Here is a 25,065-nt window from a genome sequence, read left to right on the forward strand (position 1 = left end):
TGTCCATCTGTCCATTTGTCTGTGGCATGGTGAAATTCACTTATTTTATGTCTGGGTATGACCTGAAAGGGAGACGCATTTGCTTGGGGAGAAAGTTAAAAGCATCAAGGAGAGTCTAATATGAAAGTGAAAGTATAGTTTGTGGTTGTGCATTTTCAAGCAGTGTATTAAAATGACCTTAAATGAGGAAGTGCAACCGCTACCCAGGGACTGTAATGCTATATTGTTTTTGTCATGACTGTTTCTATGCACTTTCAACAGTATCCACTTTCTATGCAATTATAGGCACAAATGGGTTTTAAATGGGCAACAGTGAGTAAAATAACTACGGCACTCAGTCTCCGTAGCAAAGTGTCTTAAATTGGAGTTGAACATGTGGGTACTCGACGTCACATGTCCTCCTCCTCACCAGCTAATTGGTATTCATTAGCAGGCAAACGTCAACAGAACTTGGCACTAACAAAACATCCTGTTCTTTTCTGTTTAACCATGGGAGAGCAGGGGGAGCATTAGCTGTAGTAGTCTTTGAAAAGAAGCTGTTTGGAAATGATGTGAGTGTTAATTGGGCTGAGGACGTGCTCACTTTTTCTGTCTTCTGGGGACTGCCTATGTAGTACCAAAACCCCGGGTCTAGCCAATCAGCATGATACAGTTGCTCCGTTTTCCTGTCAGAACAGCTTGTTCTAACACAACACACCTCTCAAGGGGTCAGCGCTTTCATTTGCTTTGTAGGTATTTTATTTGGGACTTTTTTCTCTTGAGACATTTTCAAATTTGGCACGCACTTCAGAGTCAAATAGGACTACCGAATTCAAAAGAAAAATGTAAATAGCAAAGTGGGATTTTAAAAATGTAACGTTAATTCTCATTACAAAATGAACATCGTTGGAGAATAATCCTTGGCACTTAAAGCAGGGAATGTGCTAATATTTCCACAAGACTAAATACGTCAAGCATGACTGGAGGGATCCGGGAAGTAGGCCGCCCGCGGAGGGAAGGGAAGTCGACGTGAGAAGATCACTGTGTAGGTGTGAAGGGAGACTGGGGCATCTGACGCAGGCAAGAGAGGATGGGCTGTGTGTGTATGTAAGTATGTGTGTATGTGTGTGTGTGTGTTTGTGCATGTTTGCGCGTGGCAAAGGTACACCGGCACAATTTGTAAAATGCAAATATGACCCAATCAAACACGCAGGAGAGGGAGAAGAGTGAGACAGAGTGTAAGACAGAAATAGAAATGTGATTCTACGATAGAAATAGAGAAAGAAAGTGGGATAGAGGGATATGCAGAGAGAAGGTAGGAAGAAGTAAGGGAGGGAGGGCCCAAAATGAAGGCGTTGAGCAACTTTCAGATGAATTATGAATTATTAACAACCGAGGGAGAGAAACCCTCTATGGATTCCAGACGCTGTACTGATGTGTAACTGTGGTAAAAGCAAGAGACTCTTCATACGGTGACTCTTCAGGACTTTGCAGAGAACAAGATACCTGTTGCTGCAATATGTATCCACGTCTTGAACACCAGTTGATGAGCGACTGCTGAAATTAATGATGGCTCTCTATCTCAAATACATTTCATATAAAAGATTCAGGATGGCTAATAGTAGTGGAGAATTACTTTACTCTGTTGAAGCAGGTGATGACACATAATCAGGAAACATAATGACTGTATTCTAGGATCAGTTTGGCGTTTTAGATAATAATGAATGATATTATATAGACAGAGGGGACCTGATCCTAGATCAGCACCCCTACTCTGAGATTCTTTGTGAAATGTGGCCTTGAACATTGAGAATCGGCCGTCAGGCTGTTGTGGTGCTGTCCGTGGTTCTGAACCTCCTCCGTCCCTCCACCGTCTTTCTCATTTGTTATCGTTAGATACACGGGGGGAGATGATTTGCAGTTCCTCATTAATTGGAATGACCAGATTGTGGCCGGTGCGTGGGCAAAAACAGAATAAAGAACACATCCACCTTTGAAAAGCAGTCAAAACAGAAGGGGTACCAGAAGAGACACACACACCCACACACATGAGCACAAACACACAACATGCATGAGCACACAAACACACACACACACACACACACACACACACACACACACACACACACACACACACACACACACACACACACACACACACACACACACACACACACACACACACACACACACACACACACACACACACACACACACACAAACACAAACAAACATGGAAAGATTCTGCACAGTTTATTTGGAAGATTCTCTCATTCATTTGTAACTCGCTTTCTCCTCCTCAACCAGGCAAAATCTTTCTTTGTGATGAGCCCTCATTACAGTATCTCTTCTCAAACACACACACAAACACGTCTGGAACTGGGCACCAAAGTCAACAGAGCTCCTTTAATATGTGGGTCTGAGCAGCAGGGAGAGAGTGAACCCTGCGGCACCACTAGGGCTGATTTCAGTGACCCGGGCCACTCTGTGAGATCTGTGAACTGTGTGTATGATGTATGTGCAGTGGAACCTCTGAGGAAAGAGTTCGCTATTTGAAGTGGAGCAAAGATGAATCAGCTCCACTCCCCAGGCCTGGCGACCTTCAGATCTCAGATCTGTATTTGACAGTGGTGGAAAAAGTACCCAATTGTCATACTTGAGTAAAAGTAGAGATACCTTAATAGACAATTACTGAAGTAAAAGTGAAAGTCAGCCAGTAAAATACTACTTGAGTAAAAGTCTAAAAGTATTTGTTTTTAAATATACTTAAGTATCAAAGTATATGTAATTGCTAAAATATACTTAAGTATAAAAAGTAAAAGTATAAATCATTTCACATTCCTTATATTAAGCAAACCAGGCATTTTATTTGCTGTAATTTAAGGACAGCCAGTAGCACACTCCAACACTCAGACATCATTTACAAACTAAGCATTTGTGTTTAGTGAGTCCGCCAGATCAGAGGCAGTACGGATGACCAGGGATGTTCTCTTGATGTGTGTGACTAGGACCTTTTTCCTGTCCTGCTAAGCATTCAAAATCTAACAAGTAGTTTTGGGTGTCTGGGAAAATGTATGGAGTAAAAAGTACATGATTATCTTTAGGAATGTAGTGAAGTAAATATACACAATATAAATAGTAAAGTAAAGTACAGATACCCCAAAAAACGACTTAGGTAGTGCTGTAAAGTATTTTTACTATTTAAGCACTTTAACCCACTGGTATTTGACCTGGCTGATCAAACCATTTCCTTAAGACAATGCATTTTATTTCAAAGTACGCCTCTCACTGTGTGTATGCTGTTTTTTGGGCAGGGTGGGTGGAGAAGTTTAGCTGTCTACAAGTCAGTGGATATCATTTAATTTAGAAGAGAGCAGACAGTGGAATTATTAAGCTACTTCAGTTGTGTTTACCAATGAGCCAGATTGAGATATGAGACAACATGTTTATGTGCACATTATAACATATAATTTTAATAAGACATTACAGGAAACATTTTCCTCTACTTTTAGTTGTGCACAAGTTCCATCACTCATACTGTATATATTCAATATTTATCAGATTATTACATAAATTATATTTATCTGCCGGACAGTGACAGTATTCCAGTCCTTCCAGTCTATAGTGAATGGTTGTGTTGTTTTCAGCTTTTGACAGGCAGCATAAGAGCTGAGGCTTAAATGACCGCTATAAGTGCATCTGGCTGAAATAAAGTAATTGGGAGTAATTTCCTACCGAAGCCATTACATCCATTGCTTCAAATGAGAAATTCAGCTTGACATTTTGAAAAACGCCAAACCTTTCAAGACATAACTTTCTTTCCATTGCTCCCTTCACTCTCTTTCTATCAAATATACCCCCTTTCTCAAAATCCCCTGCACTTTCTGCAGATGAGCCCTCCCAAAAGTAGCTGCAATTACATTCGAAGCCCAGGGCAAGGGATAGGAGTGGAGGCAGGCGGAGAGGGGAGAGAGAAGGGGGATGGGGTTGGTTAGCTGTGTGCGATTGGTCATGCTTACCCTCTCTACTGAACCTCAAAGAGACTGAGAAATGAGAGAAATGGGATTGGCTATTCTCTTCCCCCGGATGAAAGAAATAGACTGGGGGACTGGGTCTTTGGTCACCGCACCCCGTGACCCAAATGATGACTCATGGCTTTAATCTTGTTTGCTCGGAATTGATGCTTCTGTAGCCTGAGTTCCTACACAAGCTGCCGTAGCCACTCCATACTGCAGACTGGCGCCTAGGCCTACCACATAACAGGAAGAGGATGAAAGAGGCATGCAGCTAATGGAGGACAAAAGCCGGTCAGAAGAGTCGGTGTTTCTGTAAAAGAGGAGAGTGCTGTTTCAAACAGGAAGTGATGATGTAGCCTTTCCTGTCATGGACTCTTGGCAGGACGTTGCTTTCAGCATTACACCTTTGTTAACAGAGGTGCTGCAAATCTGAACCTTTCTCCACAGATCCCCTTTAGAAATCCTTTCATTTAGTTTTCCAAGCCTGCTGGACTTGCTACAACATATCATCCCAAACCAGGACAATTAGAAATAATTGCAAATAGCTCACAGTCATTCTGCCTTCCAGAAAATACTCATTTCATCTCCTTTACTTCTAGGAAATATCACCGATTCATAATGCTCATATATGAATTGGCTTCGCAGACACAATTTCACAATTGCCCAATTTAGGACGAAAACGAATGAGTTCTGTTTGCCATACTATTGAGGGACTTTGTGTTATTTTCTCTTTGTATTAGTATTATAAATATGTCTGGACATCATCGTTATTGAGCACCACTTGGACTGTCTACTTTAAGAATTTAGGACAGTTTCCAATGAGTACTTTGGGCTGTTATCGTGAGATTGGGTTATAGTAAATATGGAGGCCTTTTATGGCCACGTACATAACTCTTGATTTCTAAGGACAAGGGCTCGGGGAAGAGTTGCCACTGCTCTGTTTATAGAATGACATTAAACCCCTGGGATTCTCCTGAAAAATAATCAACCCACACCAATAAAAAACAAAAGCAGCTTAATGAGCAAAAGGCTTTCACAAACCCATTATCAGAGGACTGGAAAGACTAAGGCATCGTACAATTACAAGGCCCTACACTTATCTTGTCGCTGCAGATTCCTGTGGAGGGGAGAAATAAAGTGTCCTGTAAGATTATAATTACTGAGACTGCTGGTATGTCAAGGGAAAAGCAGGACAATGATTCGCTGATTCTCAGGACTTACTGTCATGCCAGGCGAGATATATCACGGTTTATATGATTTATAATTCTGTCACTCTGTGTTAACCATTATGTATCACCAAAAAATGCCATGTTACGATGATTTGCGTTTTGTCCGTATGGTGCTTATTGCTACAGATTCATATTTTTTTCCCCGGTGGTTTTAACTTTATCTCTGGAATGGGTCCGTCCACCTGCTTGTCACCACTTTGCAGCTAGCGGATCAATTAGTGAACAGTTAGCATGAGAGTAGATGAATTGGAGAAGGTGTGCAGTGTGTCTGGTAAAACACTGAATCGTAGTGCTCTCGGTCCTGCTGGTGGGTCACTTAATGTGGCCCATTTCATTCTAATTGATCTCAATGTTGGACTACACCGCAGCAGTCTTTTTACTAGTTTCCAATTAGACACTGGAAAAGTTCTACCAAACGGAACAAAAGATCATACTGCCAATAAATACACTTTAAATCACAGTAAGGCCAATATCGTTGGCTAGTCACAATTCAATGAAGGCCTGTACCTCAGGAGTCTTTTCACATGCTTTGAACTGCATACTGGAAGAGTTCTACCAAAAGTGCACACAACATCATACCGTTAAATAATATACTTTTTGGACCCTTGACTATAGAACAAACAGATCCAAACAAAGGCTTAAAGAGAGACTCCAGAAAAAGCACAGAAAAGTTTGTTCAGTCAAAATAGTATCAAGGCCTTATTGCTGGGAAGGATAGCTTCCGAACATCCAAACTGACCCAGTGATTATGTAATTGACCTTGCGTATCTAGGATTTTAACTGTCACCCGTCGATGGATGTTGGATTGAACTGCAAAATACCAATGCTTGACCGAGCTGTACAAAGTGAGGCCAAATTGCCGTTATCATAGTTTGTCACCTTGGCAACCACAGTTTATCCAATGAAATGCAGTTGCATCAGTGCATTCTGTAAATGCCCTAGGCATACAGAACAACACGGTACGTACACAGTCTTTCTTTTCTGTTCAAATTTGGTATTTTGGAGAAAAAAATTACCGTCATGAATTATGTTCTTGCTCCAAAGTTCTTGCTCCAACTTCAAAAAAATACATGACCCGCTGTGTCAGAGGTTTTTATTTTTTATCTTACCAGGTAAGTTGACTGAGAACATGTTCTCATTTACAGCAACAACCTGGGGAATAGTTACCGGGGATGAAAGAGCCAATTGTAAACTGGGGATTATTAGGTGACCATGATGGTTTGAGGGCCAGATTGGGAATTTAGCCAGGACACCAGGGTTAACACCCCTACTCTTACAATAAGAGCCATGGGATCTTTAATGACCTCAGAGAGTCAGGAAAACCGTTTAACGTTCCAGCCGAAAGATGGCACCCTACACAGGGCAGTGCAATCACTGCCCTGGGGTATTGTGGGATCATTTTTAGACCAGAGTGCCGCCTACTGGACCACCAACACCACTTCCAGCAGCATCTGTTCTCCCACCCAGGGACTGACCAGGACCAACCCTGCTTAGCATCAGAAGCAAGCCAGCAGTTGTATGCAGAGTGGTATACTGCTGGCTTACAAGAGGTACTTGTACCTCCCTCACTTCATCCCACTATTAAATAGACCAGGGTCCAAATAATCAAAGCTTGATGGGGAGTTGGTTTGGGAAACCCTGAAATGAGAAAAGCTGCATAATGCCCACTGTTTGCACTGACAGGGCAGGGCCAATGTAGACTTGAACTGGGTACAAACCATGGTAACAATTCAACCACAGAATTACAAAATAGGTTGTTTATTCTATGGTCATTACAATGTTACTACAGTTTCAATAAAAAAGGAACATTGCTTGAGGGGTTCACAAAACTAGTAGACATATTGAATTTACGTTGTGTGGGTTAGATACATGTCAAATTTAAATAGGTATAGCACAGAACACGGTAGATTTCTAGCAAATAAACAGACATCAGTCAGGAAGTTAAAGCTTGGTCGCAAATGGGTCTTTCAAATGGACAATGACCCCAAGCATATTTCCAAAGTTGTGGCAAAATGACTTAAGGACAACAATGTCAAGGTCTTGGAGTGGCCATCACAAAGCCCTGACGTCAATCCTATAGAAAATGTGTGGGCAGAACTGAAAAGCTGTGTGCGATCAAGGAGGTCTACAAACCTGACTCAGTTACACCAGCTCTGTCAGGAGGAATGGGTCAAAATTCACCCAACTTATTGTGGGAAGCTTGTGGAAGGCTACCCAAAACATTTGACCCAAGTTAAACATTTTAAAGGCAATGCTACCAAATCCTAATTGAGTGTATGTAAACTTCTAACCCACTGGGAATGTGATGAAAGAAATAAAAGCAGAAAAAAATCCTTCTCTCTGCTCTTATTCTGACATTTCACATTCTTCAAATAAAGTGGTGACTCTAACTGACCTAAAACAGTGAATTTTTAGTAGGATTAAATGTCAGGAATTGTGAAAAACTGAGTTTAAATGTATTTGGCTAAGGTGTATGTCAACTTCCGACTTCAACTGCAAATCTAACCATTCAAAACGAATAAAATCTGAACATAATAGAATATTGCACCATATCAAAGAAAAATAAATAACAATTTGCAAAACTGCAGCATCCCATAAATTTAAATAAATGTAAAAAAGAAGGATGCTATTACACATGTGCATTTAAAGTATACATTTTTTAATGTATATAAACTAAGTGCATATAAATGTAACAATTCAAAACGAATACAATCTGAGTAACATATGAATCGAATTTTGCACCATATCAAAGAAAATAAATAACAATGTGCAAAACTGCAGCATTTCACTTAAAACATTAAACTCATTCCTCTTTTCTCTCTCTTCTTTATTGCCATGTTATATCTAGCAGCACACAGCAATGCTGACCATATTTTGCATTTATGAGAGATTTTCATTCAGAAATGCAAGCTGCCTCACTTTTGAGGGGCTGATGTGTTTTTTTCTCTCAGTAATTATTTGTCCCGTTTTCGAGAAGACCTTCTCAGAAGGAACGGATGTGGCCACTATGCAAAGTCTCCCTGTCATGACTTTAGTGAGCCGTGGGTAGACAGAGGCCTTGTTCTTACACCAGGTCAGAGGATCTGCAGATCTTTGGAGGGGCCACTCCAAATAGGAGCTCCATTATGGCATCTGCTGAGGGATTCCTTCGTGCTGCATCCCCAGTTGCTCTCTCGTCAAACAGCATCCAAACAGCAGACGTTTGTGGCACTACTGCTGGTGCTTCTGCTCCATTTGATCCCTCTTCTTCCTGTTGCCTTGGTGCCTGAGCCAGCTGACTGCTGGGGCTGTCCCTCCCTGCTGCTGAGGTTTTTCTTTGAAGAGCCTCATCAATCGCTGATAGCATGTGATTATATTCCATTCTGTGGAACTTTCTGTCCATTGATGAACATAGGGTGTCCATCAACTCTGTCACATGTCCTGTGGTTACATTTGCCTCTCTCTGGCAGCTGGCTGTGATTCGCTGCAGACCCTTACACAGGAGTATCATTTTTGAGGCTGTCACATAGCTGGAAAGAGACAACAGTATCTTATTAGTTCAGGTTCATGTTTTGTCTACTGATACTACATCCTCATCTACTGCTCATATACATATATAATACTGGATTAAATAATGATGTAGTAATAACTGCTTACTGTACTTCTCTCCACTGATCTCCACAGTGACCTGCTCAAAGGGTTCCAGGACTCTGCACACCTCCTCCACCACCTCCCATTCCTCATGGGTCAGAGCACCAACAGGTACATTGACAATGGCCAGGGAAGAGATCATGGCATCCTTTCACTCAAGAAACAGCTTCAACATATACAATGTTGAATTCCAGTCTTGTTTAGGCCTCAGGTCAGGCATCCGCCTCTTGCGTTGTGTAGACTTAGTAGTTTAGTAGTTGTGTAGTTTTTCAGCACCTAAGTGCTCCTGTGTAAGTATTCCACAGCTGCTTTTACTTTGTCCAGTGGGCTTCATCACCTTCAGAGCATCTCTTACAGTCAGGTTGATTGTGTGGGCAAGACATGGATGATGGGTCCATTTGAACATTTATGTTAGCTGTGTTGTCGCTAACACAACAGATCACTTTTCCATCTTCTTGCCATTCTCTGGCCACTCTCAACAGTTCCTCTGCCAAGTTCTCCGAGGTGTGTCTGTCGCTGAACTTAAAGCAGTCCAGAAGACAGCTAGACATCAAAAAATCTTCAATGAAGTGACATGTAACCGACATGGAAGAAGTGGTTACCCTTAATGTCCAGCAGTCAGTGGTAAGGCAAACTGCAGTAGCTTTTTGGACTCTTTCCCACACTGAATTCTGCGTGCTCTCGTACAGTTGAGGAATAAGTGATTTTGAAAGGGTTTTCCTGCTTGGAATTGTGTACATTGGATTTAGACTATTGTTATAATTTGTAAAACCTCTGTCCTCCACGATCGAAAATGGCTGGAAATCGGTGGCAATCATTTTAGCCAAGCAATATCAAGTTAGGCCTTGTTTTGCTACAGACATAGACTTTGGCATAAACTGGTCCATAGAAGACTGCGTTGCTGTGGGTCGCGGAGTAGGACTACTTGACTGAGTAGATACATCTCCACATGTGGAGGTGCTGGCACCACCACTATCACTAGCAGGCCCAATGGTTTCTCGAAGCTCCGCTACAGCTAGCTTCACAGTTGGGTGCACAGTTCACATATGCCGGTGTAGGTTGTGTGTAGAACCGGCTTTATATAAGATTTTGTTTTGGCAAATTCTACACTGTGCTCTAACATTGTCTACATTACTAAAATGCTTCCAAATGCTACTGTGCTTCCGACTCATTTTCCAGCTGTTGTTTTCACAGCTGTCCCTCCTCTTTCTCCTCAGCTGCTAAGTGTGTGACTGTGAGTGAGTTGGCTCGGCCCTCCCTCACGTATCTTTGATTCATTGGTTGACACTGTGTTTCTGATTGACAGGAACAACAGGTGAGGCTGTTAGTGTGAGCAGACAGTCAGAACTAATGTGTGCGCTTGAGCATTTAGGCCTATATTTTATTTATTTATTCATTCTTTGAATTAGTTAATTATTTTGATTTAAATCTTTTGATTATTTTGTATATTTTTACAAATAGATTTGGCTCTTCTGATATGTTCGTGACCGACCCATCACTACCATGTTCTCCTCTTTTAAGGAGGGTCACAGGTGTGCTCAATCACCTCCTTAACCTGTAAGCAGGAAGACAAACGTAATGAATAACAGAGCACATTGAACACAAATGCAACACATAAAAAGCAACTAATCCCGTTGAAAATGTGGCATCGATATGTATCAGAAACATTTATTCTAGTGTCAAAATTGACTACAAAGCGTTCTCCACGTTCTGTTTTTTGGTCTTATTTCTTGTTTGTTTCACAATAAAAATAATACAAGCCCCCCAAAAAATCAATTTTAATTCCAGGTTGTAAGGCAACAAAATAGGAAAAAAGCCAATACTTTCTGAAACCACTGTAGGTCCCTAGTGGGGTTGTTTCCCTGAGAGATCTGTAAGAGGGACAAAAGTCCCAGCCGCAGTGGCCGTGAGGCAGTAGACTGTGTGTGGATGGATAAATTGTCATGCTTGTGTACTAGTACGCTAGGTTGTAGAGAATTAGTCCATGGAGAAGGACTGAAAGAAGGGAATGTGGATAGTTATAAAAGGTGGCCTATACTTTCTGGAGGAGAGCCACATTCATGGTTAGAAAAGCAATAAAATATTTTAACGTTGTTTGAACGTGATTTGTGTGTATTAGCAGTAGCAATAAATAGAGCGGTTGGTTTAGGCCCTATTGGGGCGGGGAGACGTGACAGATTATCTGGAAGCAGGAAGACAACTGTGAATAATTCTGGTTATGTGTGTTGTCAACAGCAGTGATATTTCATGTGTGTCACTGGTAGAAGACATTAGGTCCCCTGTATTCTCCAGTAATAAATTGGCAGATGCTTTAGTTTTGGTTCTAATACAAGGTATCAGGTCCAGTGACCAAATTATTAGGCACCTATACCATAACTACTCTCCGGGAAGTGAGTATCACTAACTGAAAAATAGTAACAATTGGCGTGTGTTAGAGCCGTGGGTGAGGAGAAACACCCTGGTCGCCATAAATAATAACTATTTATGGTGACTGACGGCTACGATTCTCCCTTTAAAGAGGGGCAGGAAGACAAGTTTAATAAAGCCATAGAGGCTCTGAAAGAGGCGTACAAGCAATCTAAAATTCGTCTTGAATATGGAAAAAATTTTGCAAACTGGATATAATTGTTCAGCATTTCCAAGCTGATGGAAAATTCCAAACAAATAAAGAACTCAGAGATGCTGTTGTGGTATGGCACAATGAAATTAATGAGAAATCGCAAGCTCAATATTCAAGCGTTTTGATGTTGACAGAAGAGTATAACCGATAATACTCAAATTAAAGATATGCAGGGTCATCTTGTCCAGGTGACTAACAAGTATGAGGCAACTAATAAAACATTTGAAATAACAGAACTAGGACCTCGCAACGGCTCTGAAAAATAATCAAAATAAAGTCCAACAACTTAAGGCTGCCCTTCAGCAGCATCAGAACACCTGGGGGGGGGGTGTATATAGTCTCGCCACTTCCCCACCGTTCGCCCCGGGATATCATGTATATCATGATTGAGAGGCAGCAGAGGGATCCAGTCTGGATCATAGATCTGAGGGATCCCAGAAAACATAGAGAGGTGCGCCCGGTTCGTACTCATGCAGTTGTGATGACTCATTATCCCGGGCAGAGACTCGCAGAGGGACGGAACCTCGTTCTGCCAGATAGTCAAACTATAACATGATTTAACAAATGTAACACCAACACCAGGCACTGAGTATTGGTGAAATGCATAGCATAATGAAAGAGTCTGACCCTGTTAAAGAGGGTCAGGTGTTTATCCGTTTCCTGGAAGAATGTTTGGATTCCACGCTGGTGATTATAGTAATGTTATCCGTTCCCTATTGCCGAGATCAATGTTGGCATAATTAATCGGGAACTATCGTACTCCTGCCTGGTCATCCTCTCGTGAGGCATGTGACCCAGTAACTTCTTAGTCACAAATTGAAATATACAAAGGGAGCTCCGAAATCGAAATATTTGTGACAGCTATTGGAAATAGTTTTATTCCGCCCTGACATTAACAAAATGTGCAAATGCACTCAGGGTCAAAATGAGCGGGTACGTGAGTACGTTGATAGGATGGAAGATTCGTTGTGCACTAATCCGGCACTAGCAGATCATTTTTATGAAAATTCAGGAATTTCTACCTCTGCTTTGACAGCAGGATTGAAACCCACTGTCAAAACTGCTATTGCAGGGGTGGTGGACCAACACTTCACATGGGTGGAGAGAGTTCAAGATGGTTGAGAGTGGAATCTAATTCCGCTCACTTTGCGCTGCGTGTAGTCGCTGCTCAACATACCCCAAGTACCGGTAATAGATTCAAGAGTAAGACAAATAAAATGAAGCGGAGAGGTAAATATGACAACAAATACATTCGGCAGCAAAAAGCCACCAAACCTCGTCACCAATTCGGCGCATTTGGCCATTGGGTGAGAAACTGCACGGTGGTGCCTGAGCCCTCTGTACCGTATCATTTTGGAGTAAATGTGGCTGTACAGACATTTTCTTCACTGACTAGTGAGCAGCAGCAAGCACTCATGAAGGCGGCCGGAGTTGGGAATAACACATAGATGTATTTTGCGTCTGTGCGGTTGTCAAATAGGCCAAATTACGACAGGGAAAAGTATTACATTCAGCAGAGATACAGGGGCAGAATCAAAAGAGATATGACTACTTGCAAGCTCAGAAAACATTGGGGGGGTTTAAATTCATGAGACATTTTATTTAGTCTTATCCTGAAATACATTTATAGAATTGATGAAAGGGAGGAGGGCTCAAGATAAGTTAGAGTGGAGTTAACCTCTCTTGAGTAGGAGGCAGAATTTTCACGTCCGGATGAAAAGCGTACCCAAAGTAAACTGCCTGTTACTCAGGCCCAGAAGCTAGCATATGCATACAATTGATAGATTTGGATAGAACACACTCCAAAGTTTCTAAAACTGTTAACCTGTTGGGGATGGGGGCGCTGTTTAGACTATTTATGCTAATTGGGTAATTTTTGAAACGGCTTCCCACAAAATCCTTGATCGTACAATATGCATATTATTATTATTATTGGATAGAAAACAGTCTATAGTTTCTATAGGAGTTGAAATTTTGTCTCTAAGTGGAACAGAGCCCATTCTACAGCAATTTCCCTGACATGGAGTCAGATTTGAGAAATGTTGGCCACTGTTCTGAAGTCAGTTAAAAGGGCACTGTCATTGCTATGACTATACGGACACTTCTTACGTCTTCCCCTGGATGCCTTTACGTGATGACGATTCCAATGGGGTCGATTGCGCGTTCACAGGCCCTATAAATTAAAAAACCCTGTAGCTAGCAAGTCTTTCCTTGCTGCGTAACGCGCGTGCTGGACACCGACCCGCTCCTGTTCCAAGCGTTAGTTTAGCCTGTTATATTTCTCCGGTCATCTTTTCACTCGTTATAGGAGTTAAAAACATCATAAGGTAGTTAATTTAAAGCGTTTTATAGCAATTTATATCCGTTTAGTGCGATTTTGGGACATTTATTTTTGAAACGATGTGAATAGCTGGACACGCTTTTCAGTTCATCCCGAACGCAGTTGGCATTTCCACATGGCAAGAGGACAGCTTTCCACCAAAAGACGATTACTCCCAAGAAAGGATCCTTTGCCCAAGATACTGATGGAAGAACAGCTCAAGGTAGGACATTTTTATTATGATAAATCGTGTTTCTGTCGAAACATTTTAGTGGCTTAGGACGCCATGTTTTTTGACGTAGCTTCGCTTGGCGCAAACTGTATTGAAAAGTAAGGATAAATTAAAAAATGTAATTCCGCAATTGTATTAAGAATTAAATTGTCTATCAATCCCTGTCCACCCTATATTTTTTAGTCACGTTTATGAGTATTTATGTATAAGAGTAGATCACTGTCTAAGTGGCGCAAGGACATTTTCTGACCAGCTTGTCTACATTTCACATTGTCTAACCATGATTTTGGTGGCTAAATATAAACATTTGCGATCAAACTCTATATGGATTGTGTAATATGATGTTACAGGAGTGTCATCGGAAGAATTCTGAGAAGGTTAGTGAAAAAATTTATATCTTTTGGCGATGTTGACTTTTATCGCTCACTTTGGCTAGAATCAATGCTGGGCTGCTATGTGCTATGTGCTATGCTAATATAACGATTTATTGTGTTTTCGCTGTAAGACACTTAGAAAATCTGAAATATTGTCTGTATTCACAGGATCTGTGTCTTTCGATTCGTGTATGCTGTGTATTTTTACGAAATGTTTGATGATTAGTAAGTAGGTAAACACGTTGCTCTAAGTAGTTTTTCTATTCCATTTGTGACGGTGGGTGCAATTGTAACCTATGCCATCTACCTGAAATATGCACTTTTTTTCTAACAAAACCTATCCCATACCATAAATATGTTATCAGACTGTCATCTAATGAGTTTTTTTGTTGGTTAGGGGCTATAAATATCTTAGTTTAGCCGAATTGGTGATGGCTACTGGTGTTGGTGGACAAATAAAAGATGGTGGATTATGCTAATGTGTTTTTAGGTAATAGATGTACATCTTTACATATTGTGTCTTCCCTGTAAAACATTTTAAAAATCGAACATGTTGACTGGATTCACAAGATCTGTGTCTTTCATTAGCTGTATTGGACTTTAATGTGTGAAAGTTAAATATTTTAAAAAAATATTTTTTTTGAATTTCGCGGCACTGGTTTTTCAGTGGGGGGGGGGGGGGGTGTGCCGCTAGCGCCACGCTGATCCTAGACAGGTTAAGATAATATCTGTGAGTATAATAGAACTGATATGGCAGGCGAAACCCAGAGGACAAACCATCCACACGCAAAAAGATTTCAGCCTACCACTATTTTCAATGGCTGTCACGTTTATTATAAGGCGAAATCCTCCCAGATTGCAGTTCCTATGGCTTCCACTAGATGTCAACAGTCTTTAGAAAGAGTTTCAGGCTGTTTTTTAGAAAAATTAGCCAGAAATTGTATTTATTCTAGTTGGCTCCCATTTTGGCTGTAGTGTTTCCAAGCGCGTGAATGAGAGCACGTTCTTTGGTATTTTTCTTTTTTTAAAGCTTTATTTTGATGTATTACACTTGTGATTTTATGAAAGTTAAATATTTATAATTCTGTCGCTACCGTCCCACCTGCCCATAAGAAGTTAACCTGTTTGGGCTGCAGGGGCAGTATTGAGTAGCCGGATAAAAGGTGCCCATTTCAAACGGCCTCGTACTCAATTCTTGCTCGTACAATATGCATATTATTATTATTACTATTGGATAGAAAACACTCTCTAGTTTCTAAAACCGTTTGAATTATATCTGTGAGTAAAACAGAACTCATTTTGCAGCAAACTTCCTGACAGGAAGTGGAAAATCTGAAATCGATGCTCTGTTCTAGGGCCTGCCTATAAATGTCCTTGATATATATCAGTATACATGCACTTCATACGTCTTCCACTAGATGTCGACAGGCAGTGAGAGAAGAAATGGAGTGTATAACTTGATCTGGGGTCGAATAAATGCTCTTTGTATGACGTGTCACCAGTTTCCTGTTTTCTGGAGCGCGCGAGAAGGGACCTGGTATTGCCTTCTGAAAAGCTGTCGTTATAGACGACTAATATCTCTGGCTTTGATTTTATTTGATAAATGTGACAATATCATCGTAAAGTATGTTTTTTCAATATAGTTTTATTAGATTATTGACATTTATTTGGGACGTTAGGCGTGTTGCGTTGTGTGCCTTTGTTCAGGAAGGAGAGCTTCGCGCTACTTTGCTAGCTTTCCGTGCTAATTGACTGGAGAAGAGGACAAACAACGAAGAAGATGCCAAACAACGATTGTTCTGGACAAAGGACCCCTTGTACAACATTCTGATGGAAGATCATCAAAAGTAGGACCCATTTTATGATGCTATTTCATATATCTGTCGAACATGTGAAATAGTAGTTTGCGCCCAGATTTTGGGCACGCTCTCGCTATAACTAAGCTGGATGTCGTAATGAAGTTATTTTTAGAATTCTAACACGGCGATTGCATTAACTTCTTCTGGCTGCAAGCCCGAGGCCGGCCTCAATAAGACAACAGCCACTTCAAGTGCAGGGCGCGAAATTCAAAAAATATTTTTTTGAAATATTTAACTTTCACACATTAACCTGTTGGGGATGGGGGCGCTGTTTAGACTATTTATGCTAATGTGGCTAATTTTTTAAACGGCTTCCCACAAAATCCTTGATCGTACAATATGCATATTATTATTATTATTGGATAGAAAACAGTCTATAGTTTCTATAGGAGTTGAAATTTTGTCTCTAAGTGGAACAGAGCCCATTCTACAGCAATTTCCCTGACATGGAGTCAGATTTGAGAAATGTTGGGCACTTTTCTGAAGTCAGTTAAAAGGGCACTGTCGTTGCTATGACTATACGGACACTTCTTACGTCTTCCCCTGGATGCCTTTACGTGATGACGATTCCAACGGGCTCGATTGCTCGTTCACAGGCCCTACAAATGAAAAAAACCTTTAGCTAGCAAGTCTTTTCTTGCTGCGTAACGCGCGTGGAAGACACCGACCCTCTCCTGTTCCAAGCGTTAGTTTAGCCTGTTATATTTCTCCGGTCATCTTTTCACTCGTTATAGGAGTTACAAACATCACAAAGTAGTTAATTTAAAGCGTTTTATAGCAATTTATATCCGTTTAGTGCGATTTTGGGACATTTATTTTTGCAACGATGTGAAAAGTTGGGCACGCTTTTCAGTTCATCCCGAACGTAGTTGACATTTCCACATGGCAAGAGGACAGCTTTCCACCAAAAGACGATTTCTCCCAAGAAAGGATCCTTTGCCCAAGATACTGATGGAAGAACAGCTCAAGGTAGGACATTTTTATTATGATAAATCGTGTTTCTGTCGAAACATTTTAGTGGCTTAGGACGCCATGTTTTTTGACGTAGCTTCGCTTGGCGCAAACTGTATTGAAAAGTAAGGATAAATTAAAAAATGTAATAACGCAATTGTATTAAGAATTAAATTGTCTATCAATCCCTGTCCACCCTATATTTTTTAGTCACGTTTATGAGTATTTATGTATAAGAGTAGATCACTGTCTAAGTGGCGCAAGGACAAATTCTGACCAGCCGAGTTACATTTCACATTGTCTAACCATGATTTTGGTGGCTAAATATAAACATTTTCGATCAAACTGTATATGCATGTTGTAATGTGATGTTACAGGAGTGTCATCGGAAGAATTCTGAGAAGGTTAGTGAAAAAATTAATATCTTTTGGCGATGTTGACTTTTATCGCTCACTTTGGCTAGAATCAATGCTGGGCTGCTAATTGCTATGTGCTAAGCTAATATAACGATTTATTGTGTTTTCGCTGTAAGACACTTAGAAAATCTGAAATATTGTCTGTATTCACAGGATCTGTGTCTTTCGATTCGTGTATGCTGTGTATTTTTACGAAATGTTTGATGATTAGTAGTTAGGTAAACACGTTGCTCATTGTAATTATTCTAGTCCATTTGTGATGGTGGGTGCAATTGTAAACTATGCCATATACCTGAAATATGCACTTTTTTCTAACAAAACCTATCCCATACCATAAATATGTTATCAGACTGTCATCTAATGAGTTTTTTTGTTGGTTAGGGGCTATAAATATCTTAGTTTAGCCGAATTGGTGATGGCTACTGGTGTTGGTGGACAAATAAAAGATGGTGGATTATGCTAATGTGTTTTTAGGTAATAGATGTACATCTTTACATATTGTGTCTTCCCTGTAAAACATTTTAAAAATCGGAAATGTTGACTGGATTCATAAGATCTGTGTCTTTCATTAGCTGTATTGGACTTTAATGTGTGAAAGTTAAATATTTTAAAAAAATATTTTTTTTGAATTTCGCGGCACTGGTTTTTCAGTGGGGGGGGGGGGGGTGTGCCGCTAGCGCCACGCTGATCCTAGACAGGTTAACAAGTCCAATACAGCAAATGAAAGGTACACATCTTGTGAATCCAGCCAACATGTCCGATTTTTAAAATGTTTTACAGTGAAAACAGCACGTATATTTATGTTAGCTCACCACCAAATACAAATAAGGACAGACATTTTTCACAGCACAGGTAGCAAAAGTTAGCGATCGTAACAAACCAGCAAAAGATATATAATTTTTTACTAACCTTGATAAGCTTCATCAGATGACAGTCCTATAACATCAGGTTATACATACACTTATGTTTTGTTCGAAAATGTGCATATTTAGAGCTGAAAACAGTGGTTATACATTGTGCTAACGTAGCATCTTTTTCCCACAACGTCCAGATATTTTTCTGACACTTTTTCTGACACACGTATTCTGACCAAATAGCTATTCATAAACATAACAAAAAAATACATGTTGTATAGGAAATGATACATACACTAGTTCTTAATGCAATCGCCGTGTTAGAATTCTAAAAATAACTTCATTATGACATCCAGCTTAGGTATAGCGAGAGAGTACCCAAACTCTAGGCGCAAACGACTAGTTCACATGTACGACAGATATATGAAATAGCATCATAAAATGGGTCCTACTTTTGCTGATCTTTCATCAGAATGTTGTACAAGGGGTCCTTTGTCGGGAACAATCGTTGTTTGGATTTAGAACGGCCTTTTTCCCTCTCGATTTAGCAAGCACACTTGCCAAGTGGCACAAATCTCTCCATGTCAACAAACGGAAGAGAACGTAACACGGCAAAACTCCCGAAAAAATTTCAATAATCTGATTAAACTATATTGAAAAAACATACTTTACGATGATATTGTCACATGTATCAAATAAAATCAAAGCCGGAGATATTAGTCGTCCATAACGGCAGCTTATCAGAAGGCAAATCCAGGTCCCTGCTCGCGCTCTCCAGAAAACAGGAAACTGGGGTCACGTCATGCCAAGAGCTATGATTCGAGTCCAGATCAAGTTACACACTCAATTTCTTCTCTCACTCCTTGTCTACATCTAGTGGAAGACGTATGAAGTGCATCTAAACTTTTAAATATCAAGGACTTTAATAGGCAGCCCCTAGAAGAGAGCATCGATTTCAGATTTTCCACTTCCTGTCAGGAAGTTTGCTGCAAAAGGAGTTCTGTTTTACTCACAGATATAATTCAAACGATTTTAGAAACTAGAGAGTGTTTTCTATCCAATAGTAATAATAATATGCATATTGTACGAGCAAAAATTGAGTACGAGGCCGTTTGAAATGGGCACCTTTTATCCGGCTACTCAATACTGGCCCTGCAGCCCAAACAGATTAACAAGTGCAATACAGCAAATGAAAGGTACACATCTTGTGAATCCAGTCAACATGTCCGATTTTTAAAATGTTTTACAGCGAAAACACCACATATATTTATGTTAGCTCACCAAAAAATACAAAAAAGGACAGACATTTTTCACAGCACAGGTAGCATGCACAAAGCCAACCTAACTAACCAAGAACTAACCAAGAAACAACTTCATCAGATGACAGTCTTATAACATGTTATACAATAAATCTATGTTTTGTTCGAATAATGTGCATATTTGAGGTATAAATCAGTTTTACATTGCAGCTACCATCACAGCTGCCGTCAGAAATAGCACCGAAGCAGCCAGAGTAATTACAGACACCAACGTCAAATACCTAAATACTCATCATAAAACATTTCTGAAAAATCGATGGTGTACAGCAAATGAAAGACAAACATCTTGTGAATCGAGCCAATATTTCCGATTTTTTAAGTGTTTTACAGCGAAAACACAATATAGCATTATATTAGCTTATTACAATAGCCTACCACACTACCGCATTCATTCATCAAGGCACGTTAGCGATAGCGAATAAACCAGCAAAAGATATTAATTTTCACTAACCTTCATAAACCTTCATCAGATGACAGTCCTATAACATCAGGTTATACATACACGTATGTTTTGTTCGAAAATGTGCATATTTAGAGCTGAAATCAGTGGTTATACATTGTGCTAACGTAGCATCTTTTTCCCAGAATGTGCGGATATTTTTATGACACTCAACTATTCTGACCAAATAACTATTCATAAAAGTTACTAGAAAATACATGTTGTATAGGAAATGATAGATACATTAGTTCTTAATGTGTGAAAGTTAAATATTTCTCAAAAATATTTTTTGAATTTCGCGCTCTGCCTTTTCAGTGGAATGTGGAAGGAGTTCCGCTAGCGGAACCCCGGTGCCAGACAGGTTAAGGAGAAGTGCATCTAAAATTCCATGCATAACAGTTGTATCTTTTAGCAATGTTTATTATGAGTATTCCTGCAAATTGACGTGGCTCTCTGCAAAATCAAAGGATGTTTTGGAACTTCTGAATGTAACGCGCCAATGTAAACTCAGATTTTTGGATATGAATAGGAACTTTACCAAACAAAACATGCATGTGTTGTGTAACATGAAGTCCTATGAGTGTCATCTGATGAAGATCATCAAAGGTTAGTGATTAATTTTATCTCTATTTCTGCTTTTTGTGACTCCTCTCTTTGGCTGGAAAAATGGCTGTGTTATTCTGTGAATAGGCACTCACCTAACATAATCGTTTGGTTTGCTTTCGTTGTAAAGCCTTTTTGAAGTCGGACACTGTGGCTGGATTGACAACAAGTGTATCTTTAAAACGGTGTAAAATACATGTATGTTTGAGGAATTTTAATTATGGGATATCTGTTGTTTTGAATTTGGAGCCTGTCACGCCCTGACCGTAGATTGCTTTGTATGTTTCTATTTTTTGTTTGGTCAGGGTGTGATGTGGATGGGTATTCTATGTTGTATGTCTAGGTGTTGTTTTCTATGTTTAGGCCTGGTATGGTTCCCAATCAGAGGCAGCTGTCAATCGTTGTCTCTGATTGAGAACCGTACTTAGGTAGCCTGTTTTCCCACTTTTGTTTGTGGGTGGTTGTTTTCTGTGTCTGTGTTTTCACCATACAGAACTGTTTCGATTTTAATTTCTTTCATTCACTTTGTTATTTTGTATTTTTCGTGTTCTGATATAATAAATTATCATGGACACTTACAACGCTGCATTTTGGTCTGATCCTTCCTACTCCTCATCCGATGAAGACGAAGATCGTTACAGCGCCCTGCAGTTTAACTAGCTGTTGAAGAGGTGGGACGCTACCGTCTCACGTACCCTAGAGAGGTTCAACAACTTGGAAAATTCCAAAAAATTAAGTCATGGCTTTAGAAGCTGCTGGTAGGCTGATTGACATCATTTGAGTCAATTGGCGGTTTACCTGTGGGTGTATTTCAAGGCCTACCTTCAAACTCAGTGCCTCTTTTCTTGACATCATGGGAAAATCAAAAGAAATCAGCCAAGACCTCAGAAAAATTAATTGTAGACCTACACAATTCTGGTTCATCCGTGGAAGCAATTTCCAAACGCATGAAGGTACCACGTTCATCTGTACAAACAATAGTACGCAAGTATAAACACCATGGGACCACGCAGCCATCATACCGCTCAGGATTCTGTCTACTAGAGATGAATGAAAAGTGCAAATCAATCCCAGAACAACAGCAAAGGACCTTTTTGAAGATGCTGGAGGAAACAGGTACAAAAGTATCTATATCCACAGTAAAATGAGTCCTATTTCAACATAGGTTGGTAATGGTTCACATCAACACCATTATCCCAGATACTCTAGACCTACTCCAATTTGCATACCGCCCAAACAGATCCACAGATGATTCAATCTCTATTGCACTCCACACTGCCCATACCCACCTGGACAAAAGGAACACTTATGTGAGAATGCTTTTCATTGACTACAGCTCAGCGTTCAACACAATAGTACCTCTCAAAGCTCAACACTAAGCTAAGGATCCTGGGACTGAACACCTCCCTCTGCAACTGGATCCTGGACTTCCTGACGGGCCGCCCCCAGGTGGGGAGGGTAGGTAGCAACACATCTGCTACGCTGATCCTCAACACTGGAGCTCCCCAGGGGTGCGTGCGCAGTCCCCTCCTGTACTCCCTGTTCACTCATAACTGCATGGCCAGGCACGACTCCAACACCATCATTAAGTTTGCAGACGACACAACAGTGGTAGGCCTGATCACTGACAACGACGAGACAGCCTATAGGGAGGAGGTCAGAAACCTGGCCGGGTGGTGCCGGAATAACAACCTATCCCTCAACGTAACTAAGACTAAGGAGATGATTATGGGCTACAGGAAAAGGAGGATCAAGCATGCCCCCATTCTCATCGACGAGCTGTAGTGGAGCAGGTTGAGAGCTTCAAGTTCCTTGGTGTCCCACATCAACAACAAACTAGAATGGTCCAAACACACCGAGAGAGTCGTAAAGAGGGCACGACAAAGCCTATTCCCCCTCAGGAAACTAAAAAGATTTGGCATGGGTCCTCAAAAGGTTCTACAGCTGTAACAGTGAGAGCTGGTTGCATAACTGCCTGGTACGGCAATTGCTCGGCCTCTGACCGCAAGGCACTACAGAGGGTAGTGCGTACGGCCCAGTACATCACTGGGGCTAGGCTGCCTGCCATCCAGGACCTCTACACCAGGCGGTGTCAGAGGAAGGCCCTAAAAATTATCAAAGACCCCAGCCACCCCAGTCATAAACTGTTCTCTCTACTACCGCATGGCTAGCGGTACCGGAGTGCCAAGTCTAGAACAAAAAGGCTTCTCAACAGTTTTTACCCCCAAGCCATAAGACTCCTGAACAGATAATCAAATGGCTACCCGGACTATTTGCATTGTGTGCCCCCCCCAACCCCCAACCCCTCTTTTTACGCTGCTGCTACTCTCTGTTTATCATATATACATAGCCACTTTAACTATACCTTCATGTACATACTACCTCAATTGGGCCGACCAACCAGTGTTCCCGGACATTGGCTAACCGGGCTATCTGCATTGTGTCCCACTCACCACCCGCCAATCCCCTCTTTTACGCTACTGTTACTCTCTGTTCATCTTATATATGCATAGTCACTTTAACCATATCTACATGTACGTACTACCTCAATCAGCCTGACTAACCAGGTGTCTGTATGTAGCCTCGCTACTTTTATAGCCTCGCTACTGTTTATAGCCTGTCTTTTTACTGTTGTTTTATTTCTTTACCTACCTATTGTTCACCTAATACATTTTTTTCACTATTGGTTAGAGCCTGTAAGTAAGCATTTCACTGTAAGGTCTACTACACCTGTTGTGTTCGGCGCACGTGACAAATAAACTTTGATATAATTTAACCTGAAAGGCCGCACAGCTCCAAAACTGCCATAAAAAAAGACAGACTATGGTTTGCAACTGCACATGGGGACAAAGATCGTACTTTTTGGAGAAATGTCCTCTGGTCTGAGGAAACAAAAATGGAACTGTTTGGCCATAATGACCATCGTTATGTTTGGAGGAAAAAGGGGGATGCTTGCAAGCCGAAGAACACCATCCCAACTGTGAAGCACGGGGGTGGCAGCATCATGTTGTGGGGGTGCTTTGCGCAGGAGGGACTGGTGCACTTCACAAACTAGATGGCATCATGAGGGAGGAAAGTTATGTGGATATATTGAAGCAACAAAACACCAATCAGGAAGTTAAAGCTTGGTCGCAAATGGGTCTTTGAAATGGACAATGACCCCAATCATACTTCCAAAGGTTTGGCAAAATGGCTTAAGAACAACAAAGTCAAGGTATTGGAGTGGCCATCAGAAAGCCCTGACCTCAATCCTATAGAGCATTTGTGGGCAGAACTGAAAAAGTGTGTGCGAGTAAGGAGGCTTACAAACCTGACTCAGTTACACCAGCTCTGTCAGGAGAAATGTGCCAAAATTCACCCAACTTATTGTGGGAAGCTTGTGGAAGGCCTGAAACTTTTGACCCAAGTTAAACAATTTAAAGGTAATGCTTAAATACAAATTGAGTGTATGTAAACTTCTGACCCACTGGGAATGTGATGAAATAAATAAAAGCTGAAATAAATCATTCTCTCTACTATTATTCTGACATTTCACATTCTTAAAATAAAATGGTGATCCGAACTGACCTGAGACAGGGAATTTTTACTAGGATTAAATGTCAGGAATTGTGAAAAACTGAGTTGAAATGTATTTGGCTAAGATGTATGTAAACTTCCGACTTCAACTGTATGTGTTCACAGATTCATCTATGGAGCCAGCACTTGGAGACTTGCAAGAGGATGTAATGGAGTCCTGACTGACAGACAGGCTTGATACTGATATCTCTGAATGGAGAGAGACCTGGCACTTAGCATAAACATTTTACTACACAGAACTTTCACTTGTGTTGTCTTTTTTAAATGATTGAATGAATGGTATCAGTCAATACGGGGTGGGAGAAACCCTGTGTATTCTGCACCAGTATCAGGGAACTCCTGATGTATACGGGACACCACACATGACAGTTTGACCACTCAGACATGTTTGCCAAGGTAGCCCCGTTACGATCAGACAAAATGCAGATAGGCATCAGTATCGGTATCAACCGGGAATGACAATGAAAGGTGAAAGGCAGACATTGTTATATTAGCAGAACACTGCTTCTATGGTATTATGTAAAGGGTTGTTTAATGTACATGGACCTGTTACAGCTGCTTCTAATAAAGTATCCTGCCTCTCTCCTGAAAAGATACTGACCTTCCAGTAAGTGCCCAATTTCATCAATTGAGAGTGATTTATATTTT

The 25,065-nt window shown here is 40.7% G+C and overlaps 1 long non-coding RNA gene across 1 annotated transcript; it reads left to right on the top strand.

Annotated features, from left to right (window-relative positions):
• Positions 1 to 508: 508 nt before the first annotated feature.
• Positions 509 to 24,902, top strand: LOC129840640 (uncharacterized). The gene is made up of 3 exons (XR_008757226.1): positions 509 to 1,086; positions 8,888 to 8,965; positions 24,523 to 24,902. It is a non-coding gene; the product is annotated as an uncharacterized LOC129840640 (long non-coding RNA).
• Positions 24,903 to 25,065: the final 163 nt, after the last annotated feature.

Source organism: Salvelinus fontinalis, chromosome 41 (genome assembly GCF_029448725.1).
Source record: "Salvelinus fontinalis isolate EN_2023a chromosome 41, ASM2944872v1, whole genome shotgun sequence".
NCBI classification, from domain to species: domain Eukaryota; kingdom Metazoa; phylum Chordata; class Actinopteri; order Salmoniformes; family Salmonidae; genus Salvelinus; species Salvelinus fontinalis.